The sequence below is a fragment of the Musca domestica genome, unplaced genomic scaffold, assembly GCF_030504385.1.
Source record: "Musca domestica strain aabys unplaced genomic scaffold, Musca_domestica.polishedcontigs.V.1.1 10, whole genome shotgun sequence".
Taxonomy (NCBI): Eukaryota; Metazoa; Arthropoda; class Insecta; order Diptera; family Muscidae; genus Musca; species Musca domestica.
In genome coordinates, this window is record NW_026712115.1 from 9,370,037 (window position 1) to 9,387,630 (window position 17,594).

The following is a 17,594-nucleotide window of genomic DNA, read 5'->3' on the forward strand; positions in this document are numbered from 1 at the left end:
ATGCACCAAACACAATACGTATGTTCGGTTCCAATAAAATTCGGCATGAGTGACTAAATTTTGGTACAAAAATAAATTTGCCGAGTTATATTGAAATCGGCTGAGATTTACTACATCTCCCATATATATTTTTCGACCGATCTCATGAATGTTATGTACCAAACACCATATGTATGTCCTATTCCAATGAAATTCAGAATGTGTGGCGGAATTTGGATACAATAATAAATTTGACAAATTAATTAGAAATCGGCTAAAATTTTGATATAGCTCCCATATATATTCTCGGCCGATTTCACATATTTTATGCACCAAACACGGTATGTACCTCCAATTTCAATGAAATATGGAAGGTGTGACGGAATTTGGTGTAAATGTAAATTTTGTCAATTTATATTGAAATCGTTTCAAATTGGAATATGATTTTATTAAGAAGCATTGACCCACAACGCCTTTGCAATGGTGTAAGTCTAACAGTAAAGAAGTAAAAAAAACAATAAGTTCGGCCGGGCCGAACTTTGAATGCCCTCTACCATTTGGAACGAACTTGGCAATTTTCAACAAAATAAAATCCGTTAAAAATTGTTTTAAAATCTTAAAAATACCGAATGTATACGAAGGCGTGGACCTGCACAGACAATCTTTTGTCATAGTCGTAGTATGCATTACGAACTTCAAATACCAAATTTGAACCAATACCGGCGAATAATGTCTCTAAAATCATCAAAGGACCGAATATCGGGAGGTACTGTTATATGGGGCTATACTAAAACGTGAACCTACATTTTTCAATACTAAAAGTCCTGCAGACATAATATATATTTGAGTAAAATTTTATCATCCTACTTTATTTCGTTCGGAAGCTTGAGTGATTTCCACAGACTGATAGACGGACGGACATCGCTAAATCGACATAGAATTTTATGCTGATCAAGAATACATGTACTTTGTGGGGTCTAAAATGTATATTTCGAGGTGTTACAAATGGGAAAACAAACTTAATATACCCTCCATACTATGGTAGAGTGTATAAAATCTACATAAAAATTTAATTGAGGGTATGATTATTACTGGGAAGTATGTCGCTACGTCGACTTCTCTATTTACAACAGAAATGCCTTTCAAATTCAAAAGATTGCAGTTTCCGGCACGCTTGGCATTTGCTATGAAATAAATAAATCCGAAGGACAATTTCTTCATGTTTGCGGACTAAATGTAGCATGTTCCTGCTTTTCACATGGTCAGCTGTTCCTGGCATGTTCACGCGTTGGAAGACCGAGCTATTTGTTTGTTTACGCATATAACAATATTAACGTTTTTAAAAATTTTGAATTTGTTTTATTTATATTTTTTAACCAACAAATATATTTGGTTAAAAATTTTTTGAATGCGATAAAAGCGAAAGGAGTAGCGAAGCGCGCCGGGTTCAGCTAGCTGTCTATATAGGTCCATGTTTTCTGGTAGCCTCAAAATAACGACACCTGCAGATATGCGGTACATTTGTTGAGCTTGTTTCAAATTCGGTTTGGTGGGAATTTCTAATTTAGGATGTTAGGAGCTCTAAGGCTTAAATGACTTGTTTGTAATTCGAATGTTTCCATTTGTTGACCGACCTTCATTTGCAGAAAAGTTTTTTTTCTGATTAGAAATATTTTTAAAATGAAATATTGGGATACATAATTAGACTGCTAATAAATCAGTGTCAATTTAGGTTTGGTTCTTAAGCGGTAACAAATAATGTCTGAATTCTTGTTGTCATTATTACATTACTTTACGCCTCTACTTTACTACTTTACGCCATTTTCAACGGTTCAACGGAAATGTTAGTAGATTTTGCACAAAAGTTATGGTCTATTTCAACCTCTAAGTATTATCCGATGACAATTTAAAATAGTAGGTTTCTACCCTGTCCTTAACTCCGAAGCAAAACTTCGTGGTGTTTGGTCTATAATTGTTACCTGTAAAGCGACTGCAAAATCAGGGCACATAACAAGATCGACTCAGCAGGGCGATATAGGTTGATATATAACTTCGTAGGTATAGGGCCAAGATTTCGATGTGGTATAAAATGTTCGCTTCAATCAAACAAGTAAGTATATGTTACAGCTGTTAAGTTTCTGTAGATTTGGCTAGAATGAATTTTTATACCTTCCAGCTTAGAAAGGAGGGTATATTAATTTTGTCATTCCGTTTGTAACATCCCTAAATATTCATCGTAGACCTCATTTTTGCCACATTTTTTACGGATTTGTCTAAAAATCGGTATTTGCAGGTTATAATGAATTCTAGACTGTGTGGCGAAACATTGTATGTATAGGTCCACGTTTTTGTGTAGCCCCATATAACGGTACCTCCCGATATTCGGTATTTTGATGATTTTTTCACCGATTTGTCAAAAATTTGAATTTGTTGCCAAAATCCATGTCGATTTGGCTATAATTGTGACCCAGAGAGGAAATAGAAAAATTATGTTTTTGTTCCATTCCATACCCTCCAATAGTCTCCAGAAATAAAAGCCTTCTATTATAACCCTAGCGCAGACCCTATCTGAAATTTCGGGAGGATCGAACAATAATTTCGACCTGTGAAGTGATTATATTTTAACATGGACAGACGAGTATATATTTCAAGATCCAGAAAGTTCGACAAAATATGATGATCGGTATACTACATAGAAGATATATACTATATACGAGGAGTTATAAACTTTTTTCCAAACCAATATACTCACAAATTCATGGGGGTATAATAAGTAAATAAATTTGGTACGAATTCAACAATTTTCAAAAAAAAAAAAATAAATAAAAGGATTTTAAAATTCTGTTAAAATCGTGTAGCCGTATATTAGAGTCTATATGGCGACATGGACCTGCATAGGCAACTTTTGTCACAAGGTAACTTATATCACAATATTCAAATACGAAACTTGAAAAAAATCTGTTTATAATGTAGCTAAAATCGTCGAATATAGGGAGGTACCATGGTGGTTATAAAACGTGGATCTGCACACAAAATTTTTTGTCATAGGCTGTTATATCGAACTTCACGAACTTCAAATGCGAAATTTGAAACAATTCCGATAAATAATGTCGCTAAAATCATCAAAATACCGAATATCGGGGTGTAACGTTATATGGGGCCTCAAAATAACGACACCTGCAGATATGCGGTACATTTGTTGAGCTTGTTTCAAATTCGGTTTGGTGGGAATTTCTAATTTAGGATGTTAGGAGCTCTAAGGCTTAAATGACTTGTTTGTAATTCGAATGTTTCCATTTGTTGACCGACCTTCATTTGCAGAAAAGTTTTTTTTCTGATTAGAAATATTTTTAAAATGAAATATTGGGATACATAATTAGACTGCTAATAAATCAGTGTCAATTTAGGTTTGGTTCTTAAGCGGTAACAAATAATGTCTGAATTCTTGTTGTCATTATTACATTACTTTACGCCTCTACTTTACTACTTTACGCCATTTTCAACGGTTCAACGGAAATGTTAGTAGATTTTGCACAAAAGTTATGGTCTATTTCAACCTCTAAGTATTATCCGATGACAATTTAAAATAGTAGGTTTCTACCCTGTCCTTAACTCCGAAGCAAAACTTCGTGGTGTTTGGTCTATAATTGTTACCTGTAAAGCGACTGCAAAATCAGGGCACATAACAAGATCGACTCAGCAGGGCGATATAGGTTGATATATAACTTCGTAGGTATAGGGCCAAGATTTCGATGTGGTATAAAATGTTCGCTTCAATCAAACAAGTAAGTATATGTTACAGCTGTTAAGTTTCTGTAGATTTGGCTAGAATGAATTTTTATACCTTCCAGCTTAGAAAGGAGGGTATATTAATTTTGTCATTCCGTTTGTAACATCCCTAAATATTCATCGTAGACCTCATTTTTGCCACATTTTTTACGGATTTGTCTAAAAATCGGTATTTGCAGGTTATAATGAATTCTAGACTGTGTGGCGAAACATTGTATGTATAGGTCCACGTTTTTGTGTAGCCCCATATAACGGTACCTCCCGATATTCGGTATTTTGATGATTTTTTCACCGATTTGTCAAAAATTTGAATTTGTTGCCAAAATCCATGTCGATTTGGCTATAATTGTGACCCAGAGAGGAAATAGAAAAATTATGTTTTTGTTCCATTCCATACCCTCCAATAGTCTCCAGAAATAAAAGCCTTCTATTATAACCCTAGCGCAGACCCTATCTGAAATTTCGGGAGGATCGAACAATAATTTCGACCTGTGAAGTGATTATATTTTAACATGGACAGACGAGTATATATTTCAAGATCCAGAAAGTTCGACAAAATATGATGATCGGTATACTACATAGAAGATATATACTATATACGAGGAGTTATAAACTTTTTTCCAAACCAATATACTCACAAATTCATGGGGGTATAATAAGTAAATAAATTTGGTACGAATTCAACAATTTTCAAAAAAAAAAATAAATAAAAGGATTTTAAAATTCTGTTAAAATCGTGTAGCCGTATATTAGAGTCTATATGGCGACATGGACCTGCATAGGCAACTTTTGTCACAAGGTAACTTATATCACAATATTCAAATACGAAACTTGAAAAAAATCTGTTTATAATGTAGCTAAAATCGTCGAATATAGGGAGGTACCATGGTGGTTATAAAACGTGGATCTGCACACAAAATTTTTTGTCATAGGCTGTTATATCGAACTTCACGAACTTCAAATGCGAAATTTGAAACAATTCCGATAAATAATGTCGCTAAAATCATCAAAATACCGAATATCGGGGTGTAACGTTATATGGGGGCTATACGAAGACGTGGACCTGCACAGACAATTTTCTGTCATAGGCTGTAGTATTCATTACGAACTTCAAATGCGAAATTTGAAACAATTCCGGTAAATAGGTTCGCTAAAATCATGAAAATACCGAAGATCGGTGGTACCGTTATATGGGGGCTATACGAAGGCGTAGTCCTGCACAGACAATTATATGGGGGCTATACGAAGACGTGGACCTGCACAGACAATTTTCTGTCATAGGCTGTAGTATTCATTACGAACTTCAAATGCGAAATTTGAAACAATTCCGGTAAATAGGTTCGCTAAAATCATGAAAATACCGAAGATCGGTGGTACCGTTATATGGGGGCTATACGAAGGCGTAGTCCTGCACAGACAATTTTCTGTGATAGGCTGTAGCATCCATTACGAACTTCAAATACTAAATTTGAAATAGTTCCGGTAAATAATGTCGCTAAAATCATCAAAATACTGAATATTGGGGGGTTCCGTTATATGGGGGCTATACGAAGACGTAGACCTACATGGCTTATTTTCTGTCTTAGGATGTAGTATCCATTACGAACTTCATATACCAAAATTGAAACAATTCCGGTAAATAATGTAGCTAAAATCATCAAAATACCGAATATCGGGAGGTACTGTTATATGGGAGCTATCCGAAGACATGGACCTATATGGCCCATTTTCAATACCAAAAGTCCTGCAGACATAGTACACATTTGAGTAAAATTTTATCAACCTACTTCATTTCGTTCGGAAGCTAGAGTGATAAATCGACATAGAATTTTATGCTGATCAAGAATATATATACTTTGTGGGGTCTAAAATGTATATTTCGAGGTGTTACAAACGGAATGGCAAACTTAATATACCCTCCATACTATGGTGGAGGGTATAACAAGTAGAAAATACCCTCCACCATTTGGATGAAACTTGAAAAATTGTAAAAAATTCCAAAAAATACCGCTTAAATGAAAAGCGTTATGCGGGGGCTATACGAAGACGTGGAAATGCCTACGACATTTTTAGTTAGAGGCTGTAGTACCCATCACGAACTTTAAATACCAAATTTGAAGCAAATCCTGTGAATAATGTCGATAAAATCATTAAAATACCGAAACGTGGACAGATATGGCCCTTTTACGAACTTAAGCTGTCTACTGTCAAAATACACGTGTGCAAAATTTCTGTCCCAATTCATTCAAAAGATAGCGTGGAATTTAGAATTTTAAGCTGATTCGGAATATATATACTTTGTAGGGTGTATCATGAGTATTTACATTTCGAATGACAGCTAACATACCATCCATAGAATGGTAGGGGATATAAAAAATAAGAACATAAGAGTTTTTTTAGTGAATGAAGTTCAATTAAACATATACTAGCTGGCCCGGTCCGCGTTGCCGGATAAATTACAATAAATTACAGATCTGACTTATGTAGGCGGCACAATTTTGATTATAAGTAATGACGACATTATAATTACTCCAATTTTGATTATAAGTAATGACTTGATTATGAGTAATGACTCCATGACTAAATATAAATTAATATTCATGGCAAAAATTATAATTACCGTCGGCTTTAAATATTTTGAATAGCCTGATCTTATTTTTCAGCTATAGGCTTTAATTTGAGTGTTAAATACCTATATGATAAAGAACATCTATAATAGCCCCATGTGAAAATTCAGCTCAATTTTTGATATTGTAAAAAACATTCAAATGAGCTATAATTTGAAATTTGTATTTCCAACGTTTAAAATCCCGTACTGCGTGGTATTCAGTTTTGTCCACCTCATACTTGAAGGCAGATTGTTGTCATAAAGGCAGATTTGTCAGAATAGCCAAAAAATTACTCTTTTGCTCCGATTACCGTAAGATGGGCATTAATTGTTTGTCATTTAAATTGTGCGGCGGAGATCCAATAAAGTTACTTTATAATTTCGTATTTTTTTCACGTTTCTGCCACAATTTCCAACTGAATGAGTCCCAGATTGACATTTCGGAGTTTATTTCATATAGACGTACATCCCAAATCTATAAGATGATTTTCTACCCCAGGGTTTTTTTTACCCCAGGTAGCCTCAAGACTAAGATGCGCACTTTTCCGAAAAATAAAAATTTATAAGAAGAGGTTTTCTTCCCCTTTAGAAACAAATAAGGGCCAAAAAAATGAAAAAAAATGGCCAAGACCCCGAAAATACCTTAAATCATATGATGGTGATATCAAAACGTCATAATTTTTTGCAAAGATGGTTTCTTAAATTATCAACATAAGCTAAAATTAGTACGAACAAGTAAAAAAGCTGTAAGTTCGGCCGGGCCGAACTTTTAATACCCTCCACCATTTGGTACAAATTTGGCATTTTCTAATAAATAAAATCCGTTAAAAATTCTGTTAAAATCTTAAGAATACCGAATGCTTATACGACGACGTGGGCCAGCATAGGCAACTTTTGTCATAAGTTATTACACTATTTAAATGCGAAACTTGAAGAAAAATCTGTTTATAATCTAGCTAATATCATTAAAATACCGAATATGGGGGGTACCGTTATATGGGGGCTATACGAAGACATGGACCTGCACAGACAATTTTCTGGCATGGGCTGAAGTATCCATTCCGAAATTCACATGCGAAATTTGAAACAATCCCGGTAAATAATGTCGCTAAAATCATCAAAATACCGAATATCGGGGGGTACGGTATATAGGGGGCTATATGAAGACGTGGACCTATATGGCCCATTTTCTGTTTTATGCTGCAGTATCTATTAGGAACTTCAAACACCAAATTTGGAACGATTTCGCTGAATAATTTCGCTAAAATCATCAAAATACCGAATATCGGGGGGTACCGTTATATGGGGGCTATATGAAGAAGTGGACCTACATGGCTCATTTTTTGACTTAGGATGTAGTATCTATTACGAAGTTCAAATACCAAATTTGAAACGATTCCGGTAAACAATGTCGCAAAAATCATAAAAATACCGAATATCGGGGGGTACCGTTATATGGGGGCTACACGAAGACATGGACCTGCACAGATAATTTTCTGTTTTAGGCTGTAGTATTCAATACGAACTTCAAATGCCAAATTTGAAACAATTTCGGCGAATAATGTCGCTAAAATCATAAAAATACTGAATATCGGGAGGTACAGTTATATGGGGGCTATATGATAACTTGGACCTACATGGCCCACTTACGAACTTAACCTGCCTACTGGCAAAATATACATGTGTGCAAAATTTTAGCCTTCTATCTCAATTTGTTCGAAAGATAGCGTGATTACAACAGACAGACAGACAGACGGACAGACAGACAGACACACAGACAGACACACAGACAGACAGACGGACATGGCTAAATCGTCTTAGAATTTTACGCTGATCAAGAATATATATACTTTGTTGGGTCTGACATGAGTATTTCGAGGAGTTACAAACGGAATGACAAAATTAATATACCCTCCATAGTATGGTGGAGGGTATAAAAATATGGTTAAAATGCAGAATATACTTGAAATCGGGTTGTTCCGTTATCAGGGGTTATGATCCATATCATGACCTGCCAAAGCGATTAAAGGTATCTTGAATGTTTAGGTAGAATTTCTATTTTGCGTTCTTTATAGTCGGTATTTGACTGATTGCAGTCCCAATGTATTTTGCATTTTGTGTTCTCATTTGACAATTTATTGTCATATGAAAGAAGCAGGTCCACATTTTTAAATTATCCCCATAACGCTTCTTCGGTCATAAAAAAATGTACACTTCAATATAGAAATAGAAAAAGAATCTTCAACTGGTTCGCTGATTTTTTTGCGGCAAATTTTTAAAGGTGATTTCGAAGTTTGTCGGTAGAATGTACTATTATTTTGAAATTCGATTCCATTGAAAAATTGTCGATTTTTCCCGATTCTAGAATTTTCGTATAAAGCGACAACGGATAAAATTGTTGTTTATAGATTTTATGTATTTTTTGGGTATTACGAATAAATACATAAAATCTATAAATAACAGTTTTATCCGTTGTGGTTTTATACTATCCAAAAAAAAAACCCTACACATCATATTAGAATTCAAAAAAAAAAAAAAAACACTACAAATGTACATTCGAAAATTGTAAGTCAAAATGGAAACAATATGCAATATAAAACATTACTATTGTACATTTTAAAAGTCAAAATGAAAATGTTCAAATTTCACATTTTTACGCGATTTTTTTTGGATTTTATTCTTTTCTGCCAAGAGGCAATTCCGAATTTGTCTAAATCGTTAAAATCAGACCTGCGGTCTTTATGTTATAAGAGTAGTAAATAACACAACTTTATTTTACATATAGAGAGATAGATTTAAAAGTAGACGCGTTCCTCAGCCCCTAAATAAGTACTTAGGGTTGGAAAGAAAGCCAACAGCATCTCGTGTAATAATTCTCAAACCGATATCTTCACTATTTTGGCAAATATAAAGATTTTAGATAAATCGTAATAATGGGCGTAATAGGAGGCATGGTTTCTTTAAAAACCTAACTTGGGGTATTACGGACGTTTGTACAAAAAATTATGCAAATCGGTCCAGCCGTTTTCAACTGATTCCGTTACCAACAAACAACAATTGATTTTTATATATATAGATTAGGGGATTAAACTACTCTCGACCCAGTTATTTTTCACTTGCATGAATAGATTTCCTAAAAATGGGGGAAACCTTTATTAACTTCATACCATTATTTCAGGCATTGTATTTTTTGATCAAAATAAATTTTTCTGCGATGGGGGCTAGCCACAATAGCCATTTAAATGAAAGCAAATATTGACATTTACATTCACTAATGTCACGTTGACCATACACACAGTCTGTCGATGATGCATTTGCATTGATAACCAGTAAGGAAAGCTCAAAAGTCGGGCGGGGCCGACTATATGATACCCTACACCACTATGCATATTTAGTAGAGCTCTCGTAAAAAGGTTTATACAGGGCATTTCAGAGCTCTATGAGATATTTGGTACAAAATCAAAATCTATCTAATTCTATCGTGCATTTTACGAACTGTAGCTATCTCTGAACCGGGTTTCTCCAAATTTTACGTATTAGCTTCTAGACTGGTGATTTGGGATGATATTGACCATTTAGTGCACATTTAACCCGAAATCGGATGAAGATATATATGAGAGCTATATCCAAATCTGAACCGATTTCGATAAAATTTAAAACAGCTATTCCTGTGCTCCATCTAATACCTGGTACCAAATATAACGGTTGCGGAGTGAATATTACGAATGTATGGGACTAAAACTCTAAATCGGATGAAACATATATATGGTTGCTATATCTATATCTGAACCGATTTTCACTAAATTTGATATACTTGCTTCTAGGCTGAATTTGGTCCGATGTACTAAAATTCAGTCCATTTGGACTTATATCGGCCGAAATCGGATGAAGATATATATGGGAGCTATATCCAAATCTGAACCGATTTCGATAAAATTACAAACAGCTATTTCTGGGCTATATCTTATATCTGGTACCAAATATCATTCTTGTGGAGTGCATATTACGAATGTGAGAGGCTTAAACACCAAATCGGATGAAAGATATATATGGGAGCTATAGCTATATCTGAACCGATTTTCTCCAAATTTGATATACTTGCTTCTAGACCGAACTCGGTTGGGTGTGCCAAAATTCAGGTAATTTGGACTGATAGTGGACATTTGGTGCACATTTAACCCGAAATCGGATGAAGATATATATGGGAGCTATATCTAAATTTGATCCGATTCTCACAAATTTCAATAGGGTTCGTCCTTGGGCCAAAAAAATATTGTTTGGAAAATTTCATCTCAATCGGATAATAAATGCGACCTGCATTTTGTTCACAAGAATACATGGACAGACGAACGGACGGACGGACGGACAGACGGACAGACGGACAGACGGACTGACATGCATAAATCGACTCAGAAAGTGATTCTATGAAGGTTCTCAAAAGTAACTATGGGTCTATCTCGTTTCCTTCTCCATGTTACAAACAAATGCACAAAGACATAATACCCTTACCACTATGTGGTGTAGGGTATAAAAAGGACATGCATGACTTGTGCGCGCCCACACATACACGCTTCAGATATGCATACAAATAAAATGTACAGAACAATAAGTATTATCACACCGTTGTGTTACAATGCTATAAATGTATATATGTGTGTATAGGTAGTTATGAAATATATGTATTTGCTTTACCTATACATTCATATCACAGACGGACATTGGCATGTGCATACAGATGTGTGTAATTCTCATTATTCTCATTGCAGTATATACAATGTACATGCAAAGTTACTAGCGAAATCAAATGGTTATTGCTGACTGCGATTACATATGTGATGGGAATTGTTCCGTTGATATGAACTCAAACTCATTTCCCCTTATAATCTAAAAAATCACGTACAACCTTAAACCTGCTGTTAATTACATGATATTAATTTCCTACCCAGTATAATTAATTATGGCATGTGTGGGAATTTGAAAGGAAGATGTACAAGTGATCCGTTGGATCTAACTATTTTTGCCGTCAAAAATGAGACATATCGGAGTAAGGATTCAGTAAGCAACTTTTATTCACAACAACCCTATGTGTTGAGTGAATTATACGTTTGATTGGATAACAGTTTGTAACACATCGAAAAAGTAGCATTTGCAAAGTATTGAGGTGTGAAATAAACTAAAAATAGAAATTGTTGCTGATTTTGCTGCGGTTCTAAAGGTCACAGTTGTAGACAAATTGACACGGACTCGGTTAGAACTTAGAATAGGAAGCCTAAAACTTTGGATAAAACTAAGAATCCTAAAACTTTGGATAGTCATTGAATAATATTTAGAGGTACCATAACTTTCATGTGAAAAATAATAAAATCCGTTTTCGTGATATGTTAAAATATATACATGAATCTAAATTTTCAAATACTATTTTGAACACCTATTATCACGAAGTAAGTTGTACATACAGGCCAAATGCAACAAAAGTATTCATGGTCTTCTGGATGGGGACAAAACCCAAAATTATCCTTTCCTATGTCAATATTAAATTTTTTATGAATGAAAAGAACGAAAAAGTACATAAACACAAAATGCTTCAAGTGTTCATTATTCTTGGAAAAAGGGTTTTGAATGATTTTTTTCTTTCCGCTGGAGCTGATTGCTGTGATGTACCTACTTCGTCAAATACCGATTCTTTATTTTTGTTATTTTTAAGAGCGCAAAGGAGGATTTATCTACCGTAACAATAATAATTATAGGTTTTAAAATTAATGTATAAGCACTAATAATAGAAAATTGAAGAAATAACTTGATATTTCGAAGGATGTTTTTTGTGGTCTACTTATGTTTTCCAATATATTGGGGAATGTTTTTATTCTATTCCTTAAATTAAAGTGTAGTAGGGTGTCGTGGTCGGACTATTCGACTGTAACCCTGGCTCACTTCTTTATATTCAAAATGTTTTAGCCTATAGAGAAATTCCAATTAGAAAAGCAGTCAAGTTCTTGAAAAATTTAAGAAACTTGAAAAATTAAAAAAAAATCCGTCGGAAAATACCGCTCACATGAAAATCGTTATATGGGGGCTATACAAAGACGTGGTTCTGCATAAGTAATTTGTGTCATAGACTGTAGTAACTGTTCCGAACTTTATATACGAAATTTGAAACAATTCCTGTGCATAACGTCGCAAAAATCATCAAAATACCGAATATCGGGAGTAACCGTTATTATATTCTCCTTGTGTAGAATGTCAAATACCGAATATCGGGAGGTACAGTTATATGGGGCCATACCTAAACGTGGACCTATATAGCTCATTTACAGTACCAAAAGTTCTGCAGACCAAAGATACATCTGAGTAAAATATTATCAATTTACAATTCGTTCTGTAGCTAGAGTGATTTCCACAGACGGACGGACAAAACTGAATGTTTTTTAAACAACCGAGAACAAATATTTTTCTATATACAACTTTTCGAAACCATGGTTGGTGTGGTAAGTATGTAGTATGGCACAATTACAGAAGGTAGAACAAAGCTACCCCCTAATACAATTTCATTTCTTTTGGTGCACCTATTTTATCAAAACATGTACAGCGTCAAAGGCTGTAGTATCCATTACGAACTTCAAATACCAATTTTGAAACGTTTCCGGTGAATAATGTCGCTAAAATCATCAAAATACCAAATATCGTGAGGTGCCGTTATAAGGGGGTTACACGAAGACGTGGACCTGCGGGGACAATTTTCTGTCTGTATTATCCATTACGAACTTCAAATACCATATTTGAAATATTTCCAGTGAATAATGTCGCATAAATCACCAAAATTCCGAAATAAGGAATGTATCATTATATGGGGGCTATACCAAAGTGTGGATCTCCATGACCCATTTTCAATACCAAACGTTCAGCAGACATAATATACATTTAAGTAAAATTTCATCAACATACTTCATTTCGTTCGGAAGCTAGAGTGATTTCCACAGACAAACAACATCGGACGGACATCGCTAAATCGACATAGAATTTTATGCTTCTTAAGTATATATATACTTTGTGGGGTCTAAAATGTATATTTCAAGGTGTTACAAACGGAATGACAAATTTAATATAACCTCCATACTACTGTGAAGGGTATAAAAATGTCGCAAAATATTGCAGAACATATTAATATTTTTACCAGAAATTTTTATGCGATTTTTCTAGATGTTATAGTTTTTTGCCAAAGTGCCATTCTGAATCGGTGAAAATTGTCTCCGTCCAACGGTTCTTGAGTTATATGCAGTCTAACTAACATCCCCTTTGATACATTTTGCTATAAATGCGATAACTTGGATATTAGCATCAATGAATCGACCAGAGAGTGACCGTCTCGTGTATTTATGATTTCGCTACAATTAATTGTATTCGGAGTTTAGTGGAAATTATCGTATTTTTATACTCTACATGGTGGAGGGTATAAAAAAAGTATAAGGTATAAAAAATAAATGTAACTCATCGAAATAATAATTGTAGACCCAACAAAGTATATATATTCCTGATTGTGCACAGATCAGTCTTTTGTGTGCAGGTAAAGTTCGAAGATGGGCTATATCGGACCATGATATCGTTTTGCCTCCATATAACGGTACCCCCGATATTCGGTATTTTGATGATTTTGACCACATTTTCAATGGAATTGTCTGAAATTCTACACAACGAGTTTCTTGTGAGTACTTTGCCCACTGAAAGAGAATGGTCTATATAGGTCCATAATATCGCCTATCCCCCATATATCGGGACCTTCCGATATTCCATATTTTTAAGATTTTAACAGAATTTTTAATGGATTTTATTTTATTGAAAAATTCTTAATTCGTTCCAAATGGTGGAGGGTATTCAAAGTTCCGCCCGGCCAAAGTTACTGCTTTTTTACTTGTTTATATAAAAGCTTTTGTCTATTTCACCAGCTAAATATTATTCGATGACTATTTTGCCCCATGCTAAATTCCGAGTCGTTTGATCTATATTAGTGGCCTATAGCGCAACTGAAAACTCGAGACATTTTTTCTGTTCTTGATCCATGCCAACCTTTAATATTTTGCGTTTTTTATGGTTTGGAAAAATCAACCAGTGGTAGCGGACAGGTTTAAACTTAAGTGGCAAATAAAGATACCTCCTGACACTAGGAATTCCCACTGAATAGAAACACTTCAATCGAAAAAAATCATTGTAGGTTACGTTTATCGGCTATTTAAGGCATTAATTTAAAAAAGATCAATTCACTAAATAGACTCTTTTTAAGTATTTTATGCCTTTATTTAATGTCGTATAAATTATTCAAAATAAGTGCATCACGTCCTTGGATCATATCGAAATATTTTTCAGGCTACCATAGATAAACTACAAAATCCGCATATTTTGTTTAATGCAACTCTTGGGACAAACTTATAAAATACAGATATGTTTGTATATAAAACTTTTATAAATTATTTAATATCATGTAGATTATAATCCTATAAAATACTGAATTTTTAATACCGAATTTAATAATATAACTGAATATTTAATACGACAATTAAAGATGTTTTAATAAATAATAAATGGGGATTATTTCCAGACAATATGACAAACATTAAATATTTGAAGTATTTGCTTTCCTTTTTCTATTTACAGTATATAGTCCTGCAAATAAAAACAATAACAAAATCGAAAATATGAAAACTCCATGGGGATAGGAAGCATAAAACAGAAATTACATCCTGACCATCAATGTTAGACAAACATATTTTCTGTTGTAGTTAGACGTCAATGTGCGGCCAGTGCTTGACATGGAGACAAACAACGAATATTGCAGCATCAGCAAATATTATCAATACCCACACCGCGCCAATGTCAGACACGCAGACCATGCCGAAAACAAACAGCCGGACAAATGGTCAAATGAACATTAATGCCACTTACTGATGCGTTATACCGCAAAAAGCACAAAGGCAGACAAACATCGCACACACACACCGAACGCATTTGTTTTTTTTTGTGTCGTCATCCCCTTTCGCTCTCCTCAGGATATCAGTCGAAAAACACAAGGACTCTGTGCCTGCATTCATATGCAGATACTCACACGGACGCATGACGACCGGTCACAAAGACCGTTGGACCGTTGTGTGTATTTACATGGAGCAGCTTAAAATAATATTTTGTGCAAACAGCCTTTTGCAAAAACAAAGCAAGTGGCCAAAGGATACAAAACTCCCACAAGGACAAAGGTGGAAAAATGGTTTATACGAAGAAAAAAGGCAGAAACACAAGTTTGTTTGTTGGTTGTGCAATTGTGGCCGACGTTTAGCTTTGGTCTCAAACATAAAATTGAAATGAAAGCAAATAACGTCAGTTGCAGATGACGGAATGTGGAGAGCCTACTTGGTGACCATCCGAATTGGTGTCCTACTCAAATGTGGAAATTGTTGTTGGGATTCTAAAGACAAGTTAACAATTCATAATAAATCATTGCCCTCGTTCCGGTGTATTTCTATCGGTGAAAGGTTGAGGACGACTAAACGGAGGAAAAGCCTATGCCATGAAACAAAAAACTAAACACCCATGTATGTTGATAATGGCTTAAAATTGTCAAATATTTTCGAATGTGGATAAGATTGACCCCATGGTATAACTTTTACAAGATAAAAGCAAAAGTACAAAAAACTATTTTTATAAAAAAAAAAAAATATTTCAACTTTGTCATACTAAATAAAAAATCATGAATAAAATTTCGGAAACTGTTTGATTCTAATGCATTCATATCTTTCTCTAAATGTATAGTTGCCAGCTATAGGTGCAAATTTTGCAAAACTTTAATGAATCACTGAAATGTAATGGTAAAAGAAAAATCTCTTTAAACTTGAAATCCAACAACGCACAAAATTCTCTTACAACTTTTTGAGAACTTGAAAAAACTTTACTTTTTAACGTAAACAAATTCCAAAAAGATAATAGCTAACAAAACACAAAAAACAAAATACATATCAGAAAATATGCAAGTAAAAAGCTGTAAGTTCTTCCTGTCCGAGCTGGGGGGTATCCCCCACCATTTTGAATGAAATTGGCAATTAAAAAAAAAATTGTTAAAATCTTAAAAATACAGAAGTAGCCGTTATATAAGGGTCTATACGCAGACGTGGACATTGTTATAAGTCATTACAATATTCAAATGCGAAACTTGAAAAAAATTCGGTGAGTAATAATAATAACAAAATAACGAATGTAGGGAGGTATCATTGTACGGGGCTATACCAAAACGTGGACCTGCACAGACAATTTTCTGTTATAGGCTGTAGCATCCTTTACGCACTTCAACTACTAAATTTGAAACAATTCCGGTGAATAATGTCGCTAAAATCTTCAAAATACCGAATATACAGGCATGTCACAGAATGTAAAATCGTTCAAGAGTGAAAACGAAAACGGTTTTAGCTTCTCTAAAAAACGGAAAACGCAAAAATTTTGCGTTTTGATATCACTTTCAAAAAGCAGGGTGAAATTGAAATGTTTAGTGATTTTAACGTAAAAAATAAACAGAAGACACATACATTTAACAGAAAATATTGTATTAACCAAATTCTCTTAGAATGAACATGTTTTTGGAATTTATTTTACAAAAAATCTATTATTTTTCTAATCCATGATGAAAACGCAAAAAAATATGCAGAAATGAACGGCAGACTTGTATTGTTGAATTATTGCCATATGTGTTGAAGAAGAAGGTGTAGAAATGTACAACTGACAGACCAAAAAGCAAGAAAGGGGAAAAACAAAAAAACAATTAATTGTTTGGTTTCGACTTTCTTTTTTCTTCGGAAGACATTCTTAATTTGATCCAATGTGGACAAATTTCAGCTTCAATTGCATTAATAACTCTCCACATAATTGTAGAAACTGTACTTCTCCCAAGGCTTAGCTCCACATCTCTACCTATAACTCCTTGAAATGCACCCGTAGCCAAAAACCTAAGCGTTGTTGCAAGCTGGATAATAGCCGGTATATTGGAACGTTTGAGGTGGGGAGAAATTTTTTCCAAAACTAAAACAAAGGCTTCTTTATTTAGCCGATAATAAGTTATAAATCTGTAGAAATAAATTATTATTAAAATAAATTTGAAAATAACTCATTGCTGGTGGATCCTTACTCTGCATTTGAGTGAGATAAAGGATCTGATGCGTTCCTCAATGTCCGGCGACGAATTTTTTCA